This window comes from Plectropomus leopardus, chromosome 21, assembly GCF_008729295.1.
Source record: "Plectropomus leopardus isolate mb chromosome 21, YSFRI_Pleo_2.0, whole genome shotgun sequence".
Lineage (NCBI taxonomy): Eukaryota > Metazoa > Chordata > Actinopteri > Perciformes > Serranidae > Plectropomus > Plectropomus leopardus.
In genome coordinates, this window is record NC_056483.1 from 25,412,277 (window position 1) to 25,433,769 (window position 21,493).

General features: G+C 39.5%; 1 pseudogene; it reads left to right on the plus strand.

The window, feature by feature from the left end:
• The first annotated feature begins 536 nt into the window (after positions 1–536).
• LOC121961006 lies at positions 537–1,411 on the plus strand (annotated as a pseudogene).
• The last annotated feature ends 20,082 nt before the right edge of the window (positions 1,412–21,493 follow it).

Here is a 21,493-nt window from a genome sequence, read left to right on the forward strand (position 1 = left end):
ACAACTTCAACGATGCCGGTTGCAACATGTCCCAGTGCTGCTTTCTCCACGTCTGCTCCTTCTGCAGAGGTTCCCAAGCCGCCCGGCTTGTCCTCATAACCCTACTTCGCCGTCTCTTGGTGAGTACCTGTCAACGACCGTTAATATTCCTGCCTTGGCAGCAGCACTCAAGGGCCACCCTGATGCTGATTTTGTGCAGTTCCTTGTTAGGGGCTTCATGGATGGTTTCCATTCCGGACTTTTGGTCTCTCCATCTTCGTCGTTCAAATGCAAAAATCTCCGGTCTGCGATTGATGACCCTGAGTCTGTCGATGGTCTGCTTGTGAAGGAGGTCAGGGACGGCTTCATGATCTGTTTGCCTATCCCCCTTTTCCGACTTTCAGCGTGCGCCCGCTCAGTGTCACTACTCAAAAGTACTCCGGCAAGAAAGGCATTAAAATGGATCTCTCGGCCCCACGTGGTTGCACCGTCCCAGCATTAACAGCCTGATCCCAAACAAGGATTTTTCTCTCCACTATGCTACCGTCCACCATGCCATGGCCCTCATCAAATGTGCTGGGAAAGGTTCCTGTCTCTCTAAAGAGGACATCACCAGCGCTTTCAAGGTTCAGGATAGAGGGGGACTCTATCCTGACTTCTAGCGTTTCTTTGGTGTCTGCTAGCGTGGTGCTTATTACTTTGCCATCAGGCTCACATTTGGGTGTAAGAGCAGTCTAACACCTTGTTGGAAGCACTTTGCTGAATCCTGTCAAACAACCATAACCTTTCGCTCCTAGTCCTAATCTTAGTCCTTAAATTTTGGACGACTTCCTTGTCTTCACCCCTCCATCTTCGCCACCGGCTTCTGGTCTCACTGCTCTCACGTCGGTTTTTCGGACCTTGGCGTCCCTTTGTCTGCTGAGAAGACTCTGGGCCCTGCCACCTCCCTTGAATTCCTCGGTGTCACCCTTGATACGGAACTGTTTCAAGCCTCGCTTCTGGCCAAGAAGCTTAACCGCATATGCCTTTTGATCTTGAATTTTCTCCTTGCCCCGCATTGCACCAAACATTGGCTCCTTTCCCTCCTGGGCCACCTCAATTTTGCTCTCCACATCGTTCCCCAGGGACGGGCCTTCCCTTCTCACTTGTTGTCTGTTGCTCCTTCTGTCCCGTCGTCATGACCTCCGTCTCTCTCGATGCGCCGAGCCATGCTGAGCTCCACTTCTGGCTCTATCTCCTTGGCAATTGGAACGGAATCTCCTACTTTTATGACGATCACCTGTCTCATCCTCAGGACATCAGCCTATTCACTGACGTGGCTCCGTCTGCCGGGTTTGGGGGTTTTTACAACAGAAGATGGTTCTTAGGCAAATGGCCCCCGGAGCTGGAAGGAGACTGCCAGGTCACTTCATCTGCTCTCTTTGAGATCTAGCCCATCATTGTCGCCGCTATGTTGTGGGGCCATGAATTGAGTCACAAATAGTTAGCTGACTCACTGTCTCATTTCTCTTTTCAGGAGTTCAGAAGCTTGGCCCCCCATGCAGATGCACACCCGACTCCGGTTCCTCTATATTCGGCCTTGACTTTCAACATCTAAACCCAGCTTTAATGCCCCTGATCTTGGAATCCCAGAACACCATTATCAATAACCTGTTCCCCGCAACTCTCTCTTCATATTGATCTGCTTGGAATTATTTCCACCACTTTCACAACACCCATGCCCATTTTGTCTTGGGAATTAAAACTGCTTCGACCCTTCAGCATGATCCACGTTGGCATGCCTGCCTTTCGGAACCTTTCCTTTTCCTCCAATGACACCATAGTTTATTATTTGAAAAGAACCAAAACCAACCAATCTAGCCAACCCACTCCCGTCTTCTACTTCAACATTCAATCAGTTCTAAACCCCTTCCTCATTCTCTCCACCGACTTACATTTCCGGACATCACAAAGCATATCCCAAGATGACCCTCTGTTTGCATCCGAATCCAGCCAGGTGGTTACCCGCTTCTGGTTCCATCAACACTTCCGTCAGGTTCTGTCTTTGTCAGGCATCTCTCCCATGCATTACTCCAGACACTCTTTCAGAATCGGAGCCGCCACCTCGGCTTCCCGCAGCGGTATACCGGAACACTTGATTCAGATCATGGGCCGATGGTCCTGCCAAGCTTATCACCGTTACATCCGTTGCGACCTAAGAGATCTCAAATCGGCTTTGTCCTCTCTCATATAATGCGCGCTTTTGGGGGTCTGTCATGCACGGGAGCCACGGCGGATTCCCCACTGAAGCTTCCTCACAGCACACTCAACCACCTGTCCCACAATAATTCAACATCAATGTGTATACCAATTTACATTCATGTCAATAAATCATCGAAATGATTTTCTTGTTGAGGTGTGGTCCTTGCTAGTGAAGCCACCTTTCATGCCTGCATGAAACGCAGCTGGACAACTCTATTCGAGAAGTCCGGACAGAAGCGTCATTACACACTGCCAAACAGCCAGACAGAACCTGCAGCATCACCTGCAGCATCATCTGCAGCATCACTTGAGAACACAACTTAACAGAACCTGTCACATCTACATAAAACACAGTAGGACATGGGCAGGAGGTGCGATGAATGGATCCAACAAGCCCTGGACTTTCATGTCCAGTCCAATGTTCACTTCACATCTGAATGTAATGGTTTTTTGTACAACTTACCATGTGCCTCCTTACCCTAATTTAACCATCTGTGCCAGCATGTTGATTTGTTGACATCCTGCTGTTGGCTGCCATATGCTTTTGATGCCAAAACATAACTATGTGCACTTGTTGACATCACAGTAGCACCATCCTGTTACAGTAACAGCATACGCAGAATGATACTTAGAATGTCATGTAAAGATGCAGAAGTCCACTGCAAAGCTGAAATATGTGACAGCTTGGGATGAGACCATGTTGGTTTCACATGGGACACAGCAGTCTTCTGGGTGAGTCCAGAGTTGGTTTGACCCATCCACTGCTCCCTCTGCCCACCCTATGTGGACTTTCTCATTCTCTATTCCATAGCAGCTGCTCTGAGCACCAAAAGATGCTGCTGCCTGGTGTGTCTCATACCACCACTAAAGGGTGCTGCTTTGTGTTGGTATTTGATGCTGAGGGTTACTGACCAAGCGCCAGTAGTTGGAACTGAGACTGGATGTCCAGTGTTTCAGGAAGTATGGTTTATTTCTTCTTTTCAAGAGGCACATAGGAGAATATAATTTTCATGTCTGTCATTTAAACAAATTCTGGATCTATGCCTTTACTGGCTAGTTAAGACATAGATCTATAGTTTGTTTAGCTTAACTTCGCCCAAAGACTTGAAACAGGGGTAAACTGTTGGCCTCGTCTAACTGAGTAAAATGGCACACAGAGGCACTCCCTAAAATGCTTGCTGGCCCTCAGTGATGCAAAGCAGGAAAAACAATAAGGGCTTTTTCAGTCTGCTAAAAAATTGCTGAAAAAAAATGCTAAAAATTTGATGTAGGATGGTGCTTCATATCTTGTGTTAATTAGGGTGTTGTGTACAGTCTCATTGGCTCACATTGGGTTGTCTCATCATTTTTTGGATAGGTTTGCAAAACCTAGGTTTGCAAAACCTATCCAAAAGTCATTTATTAACCTTATCTTAACTTTAATCCATGATTAAGACTACAGGAATCCCAATGCCTAAGTATAAACTTCAAATGGTATTTTAAGGTTTTTGTTTTTTAAATATAAACTTAGATTTTTGCCGCTTGTTCTGGTGGCACGGGTGCTTTAGCAACAAGACTTCCCTAAAGATATTCAACAAAAAAAAAAACTACACAGATCTGGGGGTCTGTTTTCTGCTATCAGTGTTGTATTAGAGTAGAATTGTTATGAAGTGTTATCTGTAATTTCACTCAATTTAGTCATTGGATTGAGTTTTTTCTTGTGAAACATTACATGCCATCATATGTCCATTACTCAGTAATTCATTATTAAAAAGTTGTGTCAAACTGGAGTACTCAGTCTCTGAAACAATGACCCAATAATCAAAGTTTACATTTTCTGTCTTTCTTGCATAGATTTTTTTTTAACAATTTGCAAAACAAAGACCACATAAAGAAACTTATAACCTGAAAAACAAGTAGGATTTACATTAAAAAGCCTTTATTATAGTGGCTAAATCATTAAAAAAGCCAACATGTTTCGACCAAACACCGGCCTTTGTCAGGGCTTCAAAAACATATGCATTGTGGATGTAGCCCTGCCTATATAGCGGCGGACCCAGTAACAAATGATCACATAGTCACATGATAGACAGGTAAAAGCTGAATGAATAACAAAACGTAATTACAAAAAAGGAACATGAAATTAGGTGACACTCATGTATGAAAAAATACGCATATACACACATACACACACACATCCAAAAAATGATGAGACAACCCAATGTGCACATACACATACAAAAAAAAATAAATAATATATATATATATATACACCTCCATTTCAAATACCTCCATAAAGCCACCGGCTATCCATAGGCAAATTACAGGAAACATGAAAAATCAATATCTTCATTAAGACCAACATAGCTACACACATCCAGCTGATGGATCTAAAAAGCCTCTTTTGTCTGCATAACATTACTACAGTAAGGGCAATGCATACACTTAAAAGTGCCAGATGGTTTGGTCAGCCAAGTATGCTTTTTATCTGCTAGAAGATGCAAGTTCATAAGATTGTCCCTAAAAGTGAGGGCATGCCTTAAAAAAAAAAAAAAAACAAGGGGGTCAGGAAAAAGTTTACTTAATACCGAATCAGTCTCAATAATGTGCCAGTTATTTTTAATGACATGAATTGATTTGTTCAGCATGAGTGCTGCATGTGGTGACAAAAAATGGACGAGACTGATGTTAAGGCTGATGACTGGTGTTCTTCTGCAGAAGTGAACGGCGCTCAAGGGACTGTACTCTATCAAAAGGCTGCTTGACAACCCTGGGTTTGTAAGCTCTGTTAAGAAAGCGAATTGACGTAGCGCCCCAGCCTGCTCAATAAAATCCATCTCAATATCACAAATGTCCTCACGTCTAAGATGTGAGGGTGGAAAGAATCTGCTCTGAGGATGGTGTTGCGTGCACGGCTTTTCCTAAAAAGCATAGTATGCAGCTGGCCCTCAATGCCCTTAAAAATAGTGAGGTCCAAAAAATGAATGCTGTGCTGTGAGTAATCAATAGAAAACTTAATATTGTTGTTAATGGAGTTCAAATATTGATGAAAATCCAGCAGTTTAGTCTCATTGCCATCAAAAATTAAGAATATATCGTCAATATAACTGCCATATCAGGCGATGCAAGGATAGTAAGTATTATCTAGATGCAATACATATTTATTTTCCCACAAACCCTAAAACAGACAGACATAATTGGGAGAAAAACAAGAGCCCATTGGAACACCAATTCTTTGTTTATATATTTCATCCATAAACAAAAAAAGTCTGTTAATTTTAAGAATTATTGGTGGTATTCCCTCTATCTGAGAGATAGTGACTTAGAGAAAAAACAACCCCTCCTGGTGGTCAAATTCAGCAAAGGATTGCTTTGAAGCCTCTCATAGTGTTCAGTGTCAAGTTGACGATGTGCTTCCCTGATATATTTGTCCTTGGATATCACAACAAAAGTGCCTCCCTTGTCTGCTCGGCGGATAATGATATCCTTATTAGAAAGTTCATTCAAGGATGAACGCTCTTTGTGGGATTGGTTGGATTTAGGAATAAGAGGATGAGCACACAATAATTGATTAATCTCAAAGTCCACTTTCTTAGTAAAAGTAATCAGAGCCAGGTTGGCTACTGTGGATGAAAATCTAGATTTGGGTTTGAAATTGGTGGACCAATCATCATTAGTAGGAATATTACCATTTGGAAAGTTGTGTGTGTGGCCTGCACTGTGGAAATACCACATTTTCAGATGAAGATTACGGAAAAACAAAATAAGTACACTTTAGTATGGAAAGCGCTGGTGTTATTGGTGGGGGTAAAAGTCAGACCATTAGACAAAACAGAGTAGTATTCTTCGTTTAATCAGAAAAATTAATTACCACGGATAGTGTCTCGTTGTTCTTATCCCTATTTTATTCTTCTGTTCTGTCACTATTTCGTGACCTACATTTGATTGTGATCCACAGAGCAAACCAGCCAGCTCTCTTTTCTTCAGTATTTTGTTGGGCCATGCTGTGGGAACTGCCCGTGGACTGGTTACATGCTCCACTCTTTTTGGACATTAATTTGAGCGTGTTTTAACTTGAAATGTACTCTGCTTATACCTCAGGAATTTCATTATTTACTTGAGGCACTTAATGACCACTCAAAGTAACTTAAAAATCACATTATAATTCATTGATTATAAGATATTAAGCTATAGAAAACTAGAATACGCCATGATCTTTACAAAAAGTCAGAGAGTGACCAGTAATTGTGATGTTACTCAACTCTATAAGTCATTATGAAATGCATTATAATGTATGATTGTTGCTACAGCATTATGAATATTTAACAGTGTGTACAGCTATAATGATGCTGTGACATGAAAAGATTATAATGCATTATAATCTGGTTTGTTTAAACAAACCAAACCTAAATTTAAAGGAAAATGTGAAAACCTTACTGAATAATGATATGGTTAATAACTTACCTAAATGCTCTGCTCCTGTGTAGTTCCCTGTGACACTACTCTCATCAAAACTCTGGATCTGAAATGAGACATGCAACAAGACAACATGAACACACTGGAGGAAAGAGGGCAGTAATATCACTACAGCAGGGAAAATACTAAAACACAAGCGAGTTATCCGATTTTTTCCATTTTACAATGGAATTTGAAATGAAAACTTGCTCTTTGACCTTATGTTCGCGTATGTGTCCAGCTGCATCATGAGCGCTATATATATACACACACATATATATATATATATATATATTCACGCCTATATGTGACGTGTGCTACTGTGGGATACCTCTACAGGGCACATGAGAGGGCACAGGCTGTATACTGGATGTGTGGACAACAGACATAGCAACATTAGAGGAGGTTATTATCATGTTAATGTTGAGATCACAGCAGAAAAAGCCGACACCTGCGACAATGTTCATGGTAGACATGGCAACATTAGAGGAGGTTACTATCATGTTAATGTTGAGATATCAGCAAGAAAAGGCGACACCTGCGACAATGTTCATGGTAAGCAAGGCCTCTAAATCAAGCCCGTCGGGACAATGGGGAGTATGTGTCTCTCAATGTGACATATTGATGATGAAAAACAGCATCAGTGCTTTTGCACGTCTGCTACAGTTCTACATTGCCCCTGCTCCTAATAAACATACTGCATTTGCGTCCTCATCACATTAATTTTTGAGGACGTGCAAAGCTGATGCGCAGAAAGGGATTTTGGTGGGTAATATGAGTTAGTTATTCTTATTCTAAGTGCATATGCTAAACTGTTTCATGTTTTCATCCAAAAACATTTTGCTTAACAAATTCAGTTTTTTCCCTATTTATGCACAGTGGCAGTAATACTCAACTTACGGCCAGAAATCTGGACCCCAGTAAGGTGCAATGTGGCCCCCCAACCATTTTTTGATTCTCAGTAAAAATGACACATTGGGAATTGTTCTTGTACTTTTAGTATACATAAGGTGCCAGAGTGCATAAAACAGCATCAAAATAGAGCTTGTTTATCAAAAAAAGGCCAGTGTGGGATCCCCTGACAGAGGTCCTAGCTAAGTCCTTAAAATTCTGAAAATATCCTAAAATTTTTAACATGTCCTAAATCCAAAAAAAGTCCTAATCCTAGAAATGTCCTAAAATCCTAGAAACATTCCAAAATCTAAGAAATGTCATAAAATCCTAGAAATGTCCCTAAATTATAGAAATATCCTAAAACCCGAGAAATGTCCTAAAACTCTTCAATTGTTCTAAAATCCTAGAAATGTTCTTAAATCCGAGAAATTGAAGGTAGAAGTTAGATTTCTGAAGGTAGAAGTTTTGCATTTGCATTTTGCAAATTGCATTTGTCCGTGATTCTCCATCTTGAAGGATGAGTCGATTAAAGACAGTAGCTACTGTGAGGATTCCATCCGGTTGCTTGGACATGTTGCTGCTGGTCCCAAAATGTCCCAACATGCTAGAAATATGTATGGGCAAGTTGAGTATCCCTGCATTGGTAATAATTACCACTTAAAGTGAGAATTTTCGGGCCTAAAGATGCATATATTTGGCATTGATGGTGAAGGTGGAGCATTTGGGAGGGCATCATTACACATTACATTACATTATAGATCATTGCTTTACATTAAGTCAGGTGCTGAAATGCATGACAAAAGTGTAAAAAAAAAAGGCTCAACTGACATGCAGAAATATACTGTAAGTATTATGAATTCATCATAGTCCTTCCACATGGGATAGAGTAATTGAAGGCTATAACATTTCATCAATGTGCTGGTTACAGTGACTAATCAACACTGCCAACTAGCAATCTGTGCAGGGATGGGCATGATGGGAAATGAAGGCATCACTACAAGGTCAACTGAGACACACAATCACGTGCATCTCAACAGGATTGACCTCTGAAAACCTCTGACCTGTTGACTCCAGACTTTGATCCGCTCATTGTGAAGTTTTGTTGATGAAGTTAAGTGAAATACGATCAGCTGTAAATACAGTGTGTTTTATTCTGAAAATTACACGGATGTCTTAATGTTGTGCCGCTGTCTGACTTCCTCTGCTTGGTGCTTAATGCGGTTGAATTGATGCAAAGTGCTGCGGCGACTTCCTACTTGCTTATCTGATCCACAAGAGTCCAGACTGCTGGAGTGAGACACAGTTGATCCGCAATGCAGTGAAGCTAGTGGAAATGAACACATAGACTAGAGTGTAATCTATTTGCTCTGTCTGCTGTGACGGATCGGAGCCGAACCAAACACGGATCCGGTGGAAATTAGGGTTAGGGTTAGGGTTACACTGCATGACGCAGGTGTACTCAATTAACACAAACACAGTAGGAGGTAGGAAATAATAAGCATCTACCTCCTCCCCTTGGACATTTGGGTAAGCATGGGAATCTATTAACCACTCTGACTCTGTTGACCCTTATAACAAAGCAAATATTTTTATTGTCAAGGAGGGAGGTTTTAATATTCAAAAGCCAGACTTTGGTTATTTCTTAATAATTACTATATTATTAATTTTTGTATTACTAGAGTGATCCCGTCATGTGCATGGGCCTCATGTCCTACTGATAAACTACCTTGCTACAGTAGCAGTCCGTTCTCATTCCTAAGTCATCAAATACCACTGCTTTTGGTGTAAGATCTCACTGCCGACATTCACCTTGTTGCAAGCTGAGCAAATAGCCAGACAGAACCGTCCACAGTGTCATTATATGCTCCCAATCAACTGGACAGCACCTGCTGCAGCAGCATGATACAAGGACAGTTGGTGTCAGGGTAGAATGCAGACAGACAGAACCTGATGCATCTGCATGATATGCCGCTGGACAGTGTCAGGATAAAAAGCTAGTAACAACGCGATATAAGTAGCATTAAGGTCCCTATAGGGTGGACAGAAGGGGCAGTGAATGGATCCAACAAACCCTAGACAATTATGTCCTAATAATCTGTGCGAGCATGTGCGTGTGTTGACGTCCCAGCATTGGTTGCTGTGTGCTGTTGCTGCCAAAACATAACCATGTGAAGCGTCATTCCATCATGTGCATTTGTTGACATCACGGTAGCACCATTTCAAAACATCAACAGCAGACACAGAAGGATGCCTAGAGCATAATATGTGGATGCAGAAGTCTGCAAAGCGGCAACATGTGACGACTTGGGATGAGAATGTGTTAGCAATATTGTTCATGTTATCTTTGATGAACTTTAAGAACCGTTGCAGTTTAACTTGCCTCTTCCATTTCAAATGATTCCCTGGCCTGCCCTGGACTTTTCTTCCTCAGGAAAAACGTGCCAGCTGTCATTGGGTGACCTTCCTTCAGGGGGCATTTTCTGAGTGCGCCCTCCTGGGTTATCAAAGGTGTGTCATCAAGCTGGGGCTGAGCATCTGGACCAGTTCCTTGTTCCTCTACTAGAGGACTCAGACACACAGTCTCCAGGAGTTCAGGTTTGTTTCGTTTTAAGAGGACTGTCTTGTCTCCCAGGCTGGGTGGAGGTTGCAGTGACTCAGGTGAAACACAGGGAGTAGTGGTGGCAGCCGGCGTGGATAGTTCTTCTGCTTTCTGATTGTGGATCTGGCTGAGTGACTTCTTTGATGCTCGTCTGAACAGCATGCCGACTCGACTCCTCCTCTCCTGGGCCTCAGGAGACAGGTCTTTCCCCAGTGGTGCTCTGAGAGGTGAGGAGGAAGAGGAAGGCCCCACCAAGGAGGAGAACGCTGTAGTCACCTGCTGGAGAACCTCAAGCTGTCTAAAACGATCTGAAGGAGACAGGAGAAGGGAGAAGACAAGAAAAACATTGGATACAAATTTGAAACAGCAGTGTACTGTACAGTGGCCAGGCTGGAGATGCTCATGGAACAAGTAGCTCACTGACACCAGCGACTACAAAAGACACCTTCAATGTTTTTAAGGCCAATGAGGTCTTCACTGAAAGGCAAATGAAGCAGGAACCCCCTACTGAGTTGCACTGATATAATACTTTGAATATTTTCAGGTCTTTCCTTCTTTGTGTTTGTCTGTAGCTGCTAAGTCAGCAGTAGTTGTAGCATGGCTAGCTGTGTTAGCTTCACACTGCATTTTTACTGCTGACTTTGCTAGAAAAGTTACAAAATGATTAATTGTGCCTCATAAGTATGTCTGCACACTTGGAATAATATTACATCTGACTGGCCAATCTGTTTCAGTAGTACATAACTGTTGGCTAACTAGTGCACCATACTGTTATGGATCGTGGCACACAGTGGGAAAAAAAAGTTGCCAGACAGTGATTTAATTTCAGCTAGCTCACATGATTGCACAATTAATATTGCCTTGTCTTAGCAAAAAAAGGCTGTGTCATGGAAAGGCTAAATGAAGAAGTTAAATGACTTAGCAAATACAATATTTAACAGAAAATAAGGGACCAAGGAAATGAAAATGCAAACATATCAACATTTATTCATGAATTAAGCTAATTAATGTATTTTAAAATGATGTATTTATTGATTGTAACATATTGCTACTGTAAATCCCTTTGTAAATTTAAGTATTTATTGATGGACCAATATTTCATTTGTAAATTCTTTGTATACTTTCTGCTTTTATTGTCCATTTAAGTAATAAATCATGAATCATTTGTAATTTGTAATGTATTCTATTTATTTACAGATTAGTACATTCATTTACAAACAAATTTGTTCATGGCTATGTATTATACAATTAGTCAAGGTCAGCTCTAGCAGGCCAAGTGGGATATTATTTAGAATTACCTCTCATATTCACACATGAAACTAATCTCATTTACATACACAACTAAGAACCACACATACACACACACACACACACAACTGAAATGCTTTCAGAAACACAACTAAAATGCTCTTACACAGACAACTAAAATTATTATGCTCACATACACAACTGAAAACCATTCACATACACTATTGAAATGCTCTCACATAACATAGTGAAATGCTCTCACACTCACTATGGAAATGCTTTCACATAGAAGAACTAAATGCATTCACACACAATACTGAAATGCTCTCATAAACTCAACTGAAAATTTCGGAAGCTTTTTTTTTTATCTTTGGTGACATTTGATACCTATACAGTCTGATAAGAATGGCTTCACCTTGTCAATACAAACTTCAAAACTGTTGTAATGCAAAATAATGGAATTGAAAACATGTGATTAAAAATGTGATTAATCACATTTAACTATTGAAACTCCAAGCCAATTATCATGTTTAAAAAATCATTATTCGACAGTCCAAATACCAAAACATATTTTAAAATCAAAATCAGTGTAAGTGTATGCTATAATACTAGTATTTTCACTGCTTTGCTTTACCTTTCAATCAGACAGCCCATTACGATGGAGATGGTTCCCCATCTATGCTCTGGTCAAAGCCACCAGACAGACCATTGAAAAGAAACAATAATTTTTGCTTGCCAAACACAGGAGCTACTGGTCAGTCAATACATATATCATTTCAGCTGATCTGGCCATTCATAATGTGTGCTGAGATCTTTGAATCCACATAGACTCCACAGACTTTAGTGTACTTTGGTCTGGGTCTGTTTTTTTCCTGGTTTTGGCTCCTTAGTTCTAATAAAAGAGAATCTTAGCACTAAATATACAGTAATATTACAGGCAACATTACTTTCAAACTTTGTGTTAACAGTTTGCCTTTTACTGTTCCAACATGACAATGTCCCTGTACTCAAAGCCAGCTCCTAATGCTTTCCATAGAGTGGTGCAGAAGAACTTCATTGTACTGCACAGAGCACTGACCTCAGACACATCCAACGCCTTTATGCAGAACAAAAATAGATAAAATGACTTCAACTTACTGTTGACATCTGGATTCTCCAGGTCCAGCCGATTCTTCTGGGCCTCCAGAAACACCTGCAGGTTTATTCCTCTTGCCTGAGACTGGTGATTGATGAACCGAGCTGGGATGCGCCCAGAGAGATCAGGTTCGTCACAGCCAAAGCCCAGATCCAAGAGGACCTCCTCTGGGTCATCGCTCCACAGGTTGAGTATGTCCATCACACTGCACACAGGGAGGGGTCAATGGAGCTACGCTTAGAACTTAGAAGTAGTAGTAGTAGAACTCTACTGTGCACTAATAAAAAGTTTCCATCTGAAGTTAGTGTGTGTGTGTGTGTGTGTGTGTGTGTGTGTGTGTGTGTGTGTGTGTGTGTGCGTGTGTGTGTACAGATGCAGTGTCGGCACTGAGACAGCAAGGGTGGTAGAAATGTCAGCCCATCCGTCATTGTGACATCTGCATCCTCTCTCCCTCTCAGTCCATCTCTGTTTCTTTTTCATTCACGTTACACTATTCAGAACTCAAAAGGTTTTCTACTGTCTGTTACATTAGTTTCCACACACTTACTGTCTGGGTTTGTATCTAACACTCTGAAGCTTTTGCTTCTCTCTCTGCTTATCTCCCTCACATCTCCTCTGAGTGATTCTCTCTTGATATCTTTTCCACCCTCTTGAGTGTAATACAGACATCCATTTTGCTCGTGTGTCCCAAAACAGAGTGTTTTATCTGAGGGATTTATTTTTATTTATTTTTATTTTTTTTACTGTGTGTGTGTGTGTGTATGTGTGTGTGTGTGTGTGTGAGAGAGAGAGAGTGTGTGTCTGTGTATCAGTCTAACCTGAGTGGTCCACAGGGGCCTGAAATTGCTGAGCTGAAGCTGTTCCACCTGCTCAGAGCTGGAATGGACCTGCTCCACCTGAACACGTACAACACACAACAAAGGTTTCACACCTCCATTACTTCACACAGTAATATTTTAGTTTGTTTAAACCACTGAAAACACTGAGTAAAGTAGTTTCATGTTAAAAATCAATGTTTTTCAGATGTTGTTTGTCACAGAGGAGCTGCTAACTACGGTAAACGACGCAAAAACATGAATGCCCCTCTGTCAATGTTTGATTTGTCCCCTCTTGGCTACTGTAAAAACATGGCGCTAAGGACCCGCTCCCTATATAGAAATAAACTTCTCATTCTAAGGTAACAAAAACACAATGATTCTTATTTTCAGCTGATTATACACTAAAGAAAACAGAGTCATTATCGTAAAACTTCGAATATAAGTCTAGTCCTAAATAAATGCCCAGTCCCTTTCACTAGCCAGATGTGGTGACACAATAAGGCCTGTCAATTAGAACCTTGGTCTTGTTACCATGCAGTTCATTTTTATAGATGGTCTTCAGATGTATAAAACCGGGTTGTTGGATACCTTCATAACCTTAGTAAGCTGCTTAGATCACACATACATGAGGTATATATGTTTAAACTTTTGTGAATTTGGACATGCTGCACACATGGTTAGCTTGTTCAGATTCTCTACAGTTCAGTTCATTCAGTTCATTTTACTGAAACTGCGAGCACCAATGAAGACAGTGATACCATCGTAGTAAACAAGAGAGAAACAAAAAAGAGATAAGCAGATGTAGGAGACTTTTTAAAAAATATATTTTACAGAATTGTTATCATTTTTAATCTTTTTTCAGGTCATTTCTCACTTTATATTTATTTGTTTTACTTTCTCATTTTTTAAAAAATTGTATTATTTGTTTTGTTTTTGTTTGTTTGGATTTTGTTTGTGGCAAATTTTCAAGTAATTTTCTTGTAACAGTAAGATTAAGATCCTTTGTGTTACTATAACTGTTTGCATAATTAAAGGCTGCAAATTAATCCATGTGCTCCAGTCATTTCTTTTCCCTAAAGACCTCCTGAGCTCTAGGTTACTGTTTGATAATCTGTTTCCTGATGGATCACTTATTTTAGCCAATTTTATGCAAAATTAACTCTTTACACATCCTGTGGTGATGTACTGTTCAGAACTGACTGACGGACACACTCATGTCCTCTGTGTGCTTCTCTCCATGAACCAAGACATCATATGTATAAACACATATTTGCTTACTGAACAGGTCATATTTCAAAACTGCAAGACCTGAATTAAGATAAATGTTAATTACATAACAGAGTAAAGATGCAGTTGTAGAGTGACTAACAGCTGTGTACTCACATTCTGCTGCAGGTGTGTGTTGATCAGAACCCTTCGTGACGTGCTGCCGTAGATCTTTTATAACCACCCCCTCTACTCTCTGCTGATTCATATTTTCTGCAGCAGTCAAGCATTATAATAACTTTCTTCTGATCCTTTCGCTTTCTATGCAAACTGTGCTGTGTGCTGTGCAGAAGCCAGGGCAGGCTGATTTGCCTGGTAAATATGATGCTTTGTTATGTGACGAACTATGTGATCAGGTCCAAATCAGGTCTATCACAGCCTGAACCAGCAACTGTCAGTCAAAGACACACCACAGTGGGGCCACAGGACCTTTTCAAAGAGTTTAAATCAACCAAAGAACATTTTAAAAAAAGAAACGGTAATAAAACAAAGTCTGTTTAACACTTATGATGCTTCTGTCTATAACACATTACAGGAACAACTATTGAAATGTTTTTTAATCACTCTTCCTATTTTGCATAAAGTTATCAGGTCTTCTCACCATAATGGTGCTACTGTAACTAGATTATAGTTAATGGCTTTATGCAGCTTACTATCTGTTTCAAGTGAAGCTTATATAATAAATGTGATTATGTCATGTCTTTATAATGTGACACACATATCCATTTTACTCCCTCTGTCAATCCTTTAAATTCGTGGATAGAAAAATAACTTGTTGTGTTGTTGTGTTCCATTTATCTGTCTCTTTAAGTCTCTTATTATATGAAAACAGGAGCTGTTTGGATCACTCACAGAAGCTTTATAACCAACAAATAACACTGACAACTATTGCAACCAAACTTGATGCACACACTACGCAGATTATGTAACTGATAACACTATATATATATAGAGAGAGAGAGAGAAAGAGAGAGAGAGAGATAAATAGATACATTTTAAATGTCTTTAAAACTACTAAAGCACTAAAGTACAAAATTATATTATTAAATTAGATTACTGCATGAACTGCAGTTACAATGGAGTTACATTAAGAAGCTACTGTCATATAATAAAGTTGAATACACTTCTGTTAAATTACATAACATTTAATAAAAAATGGTAGTAAGGAAATGAAATAAAATATTTTCATTGTGAAATAAATAAATATACATATATAATTAATTACTTTAAAAAACAGCAGGAGCCATGGTGCTTTTATTTTGAAGGACCTGGCTAGTCTAAGGCAGGAAGTATTGTGGTTTTTGCTGTGGACTTGAAGCTTCAGGTCAACAGTTGGATGTTAGCGTTAGCAGAGAGTTAAACAGATACCGAGGTGCCTTGTGAGGATTCATTCACTCTGAGCAGGCAATGAACTAACAGCTCTCCAGTTCAGATATTACTTATATTTGCAGGTCACACTGGTGCTCTGAGGTCACAAAATGTGGCTAAATATTCACAATCAGAGCTATGCAGATACAAACACACACCTCGCCTGCTCACTCTACCATATATACCACACTACCACTCACACTATTAGTCATTAAGCTAGACTGTTCTCACAGCCCTGTTAAATGAGACGATTTATACTCTGTAAGCTGGAAATAAACTAACAGCTCTCCAGTTCATATAATAACAGTATTGTAAACTGCAGTAGTAATCACAAAATGTGACTAAATAGTTACGGTCTGGAGTTCTGCAAAATTCCTGCTTTGTGTGTGTGTCTCTGTGACAGAGAGCCAGAGGAGAGAGTGGGAAAATAACCCAAACACCGGTGGCTTATAAAAACAACGTGGCAATTTATTCTTGATATATTTGATGTACGAGATATAGTCATTTTATATATTGCACATGGCACAGGTTGCGATACATCAAGTATAGCTGATATAGCGCCAATTATTGGCCAGAGAGGACACTGCCATGTTCAAAACACCTTCAAACCTTTCATGCAAAACACGGAAATGACCATGACACCGTTATCAAAGCTATTTTACAAATCAATGTGTTAATCATTATATTGTGTTATAAAGGTATGCTGAGTATCATATATATCTGAGCTTCATACAAAGCGTTGCAGGTTATTTTCAGTAATATTCAGAAACCATCATAGCACAATGAGCTTGTGAAAGTTTCTTGCAGTCACAGCAGTGGAAGTCAAAGCCTCAAAACTTGAGTGTATTTTGAAAGAATCCTCTGCCTCAGGTCTGCACAATATGAAGTAAACTAGCAGCAAAGAGAAGGTCCCATCACAGAGTCAAAATAACATTTAGGGCCATATTCACAAAGCTTCCCAGTACAAAGAGTTGCTCCAAGTGACAACATTCATAGAAAATTATAACATTTTCTGCAAATTTACCCTTTAAGTTAAGACTGGGTCCTTGTAAAGATAAAACTAATTCACAGAGAATATTAGCTCTTAAGAGAGCTCTTAAGGAGAAAAACTGTGAGAAGCAGAGAGGAAGAGTTTTAAGACTTTCTTAAGCAGAGGAGGAAATGGTAGAAAAACAAAGAAAAAGGGTAAATATTCCCCAAATGCAGGATGACAGTGAACTAATGAAATGCTACAGATTAGATGGAGCAGGTAGAATGTTTGTGGTCCATGTCATAAGACATGAGCTCACATCTTCCATCAACATAATAATTATATAACGCCAGTATCAACATGATCACAACACTGAGATATTGCAGATATTATATACAGAGAGTTAATAAAAAGATACCAAAAAAATGGTGCACGAAGAATGTTTATGGTCAAACTCAATAGGAATATGCACACATTTCCAACCCAATGCAAAAATAATTTAACGATAGAAATGAAGTGCAACATTAAGATATTTGGCAACTGGAAAAATGTTACAGTGCAGCAGTGTGATCACAAAAAAAAAAACCTTTCACAGTCTCATACTGTGATGCAGTTTCATTTCATATTTAATTTCCACTTGGTGTCCACATCTTACAGTCTCACAAACAGGTGTGTCTGTGGAAACCAATCACATCTTTTAAAAGAATGTGTCATCCCTTGCAACAGTGTCAACCACACCTCCTCACTAAGATAAAAGTCTCTATCTCTTCCTTGCTGTGGAAATTTTCCTAAAACACTACTAAGCTAGGACTCCTTACCAGAAATTTAGAAAAGTTAGGCACTCTGAGAGTGTTCTTAGAATGTTTGTAAATACGGCCCGAAAAGTCAGATCATTATCACTTTCAATCACTGGTATCACAATATCTGCAATAAATACATAACAGCTTTGCTCAAATAAATTCTAGCACTGTGCAGTGTAACAGATCTGCTGTATGTACATGTGGAGGAGATGAGAACAAGAGAAGAGGCGTCCTTACCGCAGAAACTCCTGGACTGTCCTCACTCCCTGGTTACCATATAAAGACGCTGCAGGAGAGAAAAGTCATGTTATCTGGACAAGGAAGCAAACATGGCATGTGGGGCCACACTTGACCCAAGCAGAGAGCAGAGCATCAGAGAGGAAGAAGGCAGAGCACAGAGAGATGTCTCCTGGATTTTCTCCTGGTTAAAAGTCAGTACATCCTGTCCAGGTCTGGTGTCAAGGCTCCTTGAGCTATATTAGGAAAGTGTTTCTCTCTGACTCTGTCTCTCCTCCCTCTCCCTTTTTTTCCTCCACTGAGTGTTTGGGTTTTGGCAGTCTCCTCTGCCTCCCTCTCCCTCACTGGGACTCCATTTGACGCTGGCATGGTGTCAAGAACAAAGTAGTCTTTCTCCTTGTGCGGTGCCATACTTTGTGTTTTTTTTAAATGCACACACTATTTTTGTCAAAAACTCTGACAACCAGTTAACGTACAGGCATTTCTGTAAGAGACTTATCTGTGTCCTCCGTGCACAGGTTACACTGTACTTACAGTGTACATCAATGTCTGTGAAAACATGGATGCTTCTCACACAGAAGCTCTCTACAACCAGCACATTTTACAGATGGTGGATGGTCTACAATTTAGTATCTGACCAAATGTCTCCCCTTCTGTTCCTGAGTTATGATGCTGAGTAATCACCAGTGTTTTAGCAGAACATTATGATGTCACAGTTGACCTTTGACCTCTTGGCTTTAAAATGTCACAACTTTATTATTATTTCCTGGTAGACATTTGGGTGAAATATGAGCGTATGAATTCTTGAGTTATGGCCAAAAACATATTTTATGAGGTCATGATCTTGACCTTTGACCACCAGATCCCAATCAGTTCATTATTAAGTCCAAATGGATATTTGTGCCAAATGTGAGGAAACTTCCCCAAGGCCATGTTCAAATATGGCGTTCATGAAAATGAAGGGAATGCAAGGTCACAGTGGCCTTGACCCTAAACACCATGTGAATATTTTTGTCAAATTTGAAGAAATTCCCTTAAGGCGTTCTTGAGATATTACTTTCATAAGACTGAGCATGATGAGGTCACAGTGACCTTGACCTATGACCACCTAATTCTAACCTGTTCATCTTTTGAGTTCAAGTGGATGTTTGTGCTAAATTTGAAGAGACTGCCTCAAGGTGTCCCTAAGATATTGCATGAGAATGGGCCAGTCAGCCGGATGTACATATGGGACAGCCTGCGGACATAACGTCTCTGGCCTTGGCTACTGCGGGTGCAGGAGCATAAAAAAAACAAACAAAAAAATAAATGATAGATGCAAAGCCAGGATTGAACTGAGGGACACAGGGAGACGCTCTGGTCAAACTATGACGTAAATATGAGCGTTTGTGTAAACTGATCTCAGACAGATTGAATTTGGTCTGTTAAATTTACAAAGTGAATGTTCACAATGACACAGTGCTGTGTTGAAATTGGGGATTACTCATTCTTTTTGCAGCTGAAAGCAGCCTGGCAATTTATTCAGCAAACGTTTCTACTTCATTACTATTTCTACTTCACTAAAATGATACCTTAACATTTTTTTATGGATTTTGTTTGTTTGTTTTTGGTTACATGTGGGATTAGTAAATGGACTTGCACTTGTATAGACTGCATCACTGTGACCTTGCACTAACACTTCCAGGAAAGGCTGGCTCTTATTTTCACCTGCAGAGATATATAAAATCATTGTTTACTTTTTTGATCATTTTCAGACAGTGTAGATGATTTGGATCTGTGGCAGCTTGCCATCAGTAAACAAATACAGGTTTTCGCAGTCTCAGAGATAGACACAGTTCATTTCCTTTTCACTGGATGTCCACACCTTGCAGGCTTCTAGAAGAACAACCAATCCCATCTGTTAAAAGCAACAGGTTTCCTAAGTCACTGCTAAGCTCAGACTCCTTGCTAAAATGTTTTAGGTTAAGTTAGGAGCTTTTTGAGAGTGTTGTCAAAATGTTTGTGTTCCTTTTGCTTTTCATGTACATTTTTTATGTGGGCTATATCTGTCCTCCAACTGTCACCTGTCACCTGTCTCTGCCATCTAGACTCTTCACTTAAGTTAAATGTTAAATATTAAAGCTAGATTTAACATTTAGATTTAATTTTAAACACTTTTATGTTACAATGACATTATCTTGAACATATTTTTTCAAGAAAGAATAAATCTGACAAAGTTCACAAATAATGCTCTAAAAAGTGACTTTGAAAAAGTCACACCTCTTTTTATTGTTTTTAAGATGTTTTTATTGAAGACACTTTTCATATAGAAATACAAAAGAGAGAAGACAGACAAATAGCAAAAACAACAACAAACAAACAAAAGAAAAACAAACAAAAAAAACACATAATCAAATACAGTGACCCTAACAACCCCCCCCGTAACAACTTACATAAATTACAACTATCCCATGGTTACAACCAAAAAATGAAATACAATTTAATCAAGTGAGGCATGAGGCCCCAAGTGTGGATAACACGCATAGCACAAACATTAGATAGACAGAATAAAAAGAGAGGGGGCAAGTTTTGTACTGACTCACTAGTTTAGTGGAATTTAGTAGAATTATTTCTGGTGTACTATAGGATGTTAATTCATTTAGCAATTGTCTCTGCGATGTAGGAAGCTCTGATTTCCAATTCTGTAGAATACACTTTTTACCAGCTGTGCCTGCGAGTAATATGAAATATTTTTTAGTGATACTTATATTGAGCCCTTGTATATCTCCCAAAATCCATACTCTCGGATCAGGTGGGATCTTACTTTCATAGACTCCGAAGTTATTTTAATTATGTATTTCCAAAATTCTTCCAAAAGGGGACATTTCCAAAGCATATGGAGCAATCTCCATCACAGGTTCTACATCTCTGACAATTTGTAGTCTATGTGGAGTATAATAAGTTCTGTTATATATATCAACTGTTTGTCTGTGTTTTGTTGAGATTAGTACAGTTTGAGAGATTACAAGAATATTACCTCAGTCATAATCATTGTACCTGCAGTCAAGAGCCACTTCCCATTTATTCTTTTTGTCAATCTTATTGTAGACTGTCAAGTTACCATTTAAAATGATGTAGATAGCAGATATCAGCCCTTTACTAGTGTTCAGTGTTTCACGCATTAAATGTTTTTCAAATGAGGATTCTGGTGGGATGTGAGGAAAGTCTGTACAGTTGTTATGGTTTGGGAGTTAAAATTGTCTTTCAGTTGTGGAAAATTTGAAAAATTATCTTTAAAATATAAATCCTCAACCATTTTTATGCCCTGACTAATCAAATTTCTTATTATTCCATCTGTGATCTTATGAGAAATATTAGGATTATCACAAAGGGGAGTTTTACGAAATAGAGAGATGTTTACACCAATGGCAGCATGAGCTTCATGCCATGCAGAAAAGGAGTTTAAAATTATGGGGTTCTTAGTGAAGGTTAATAAGGTTTTCTCAGAGGTTAGAAAAGGAAGAC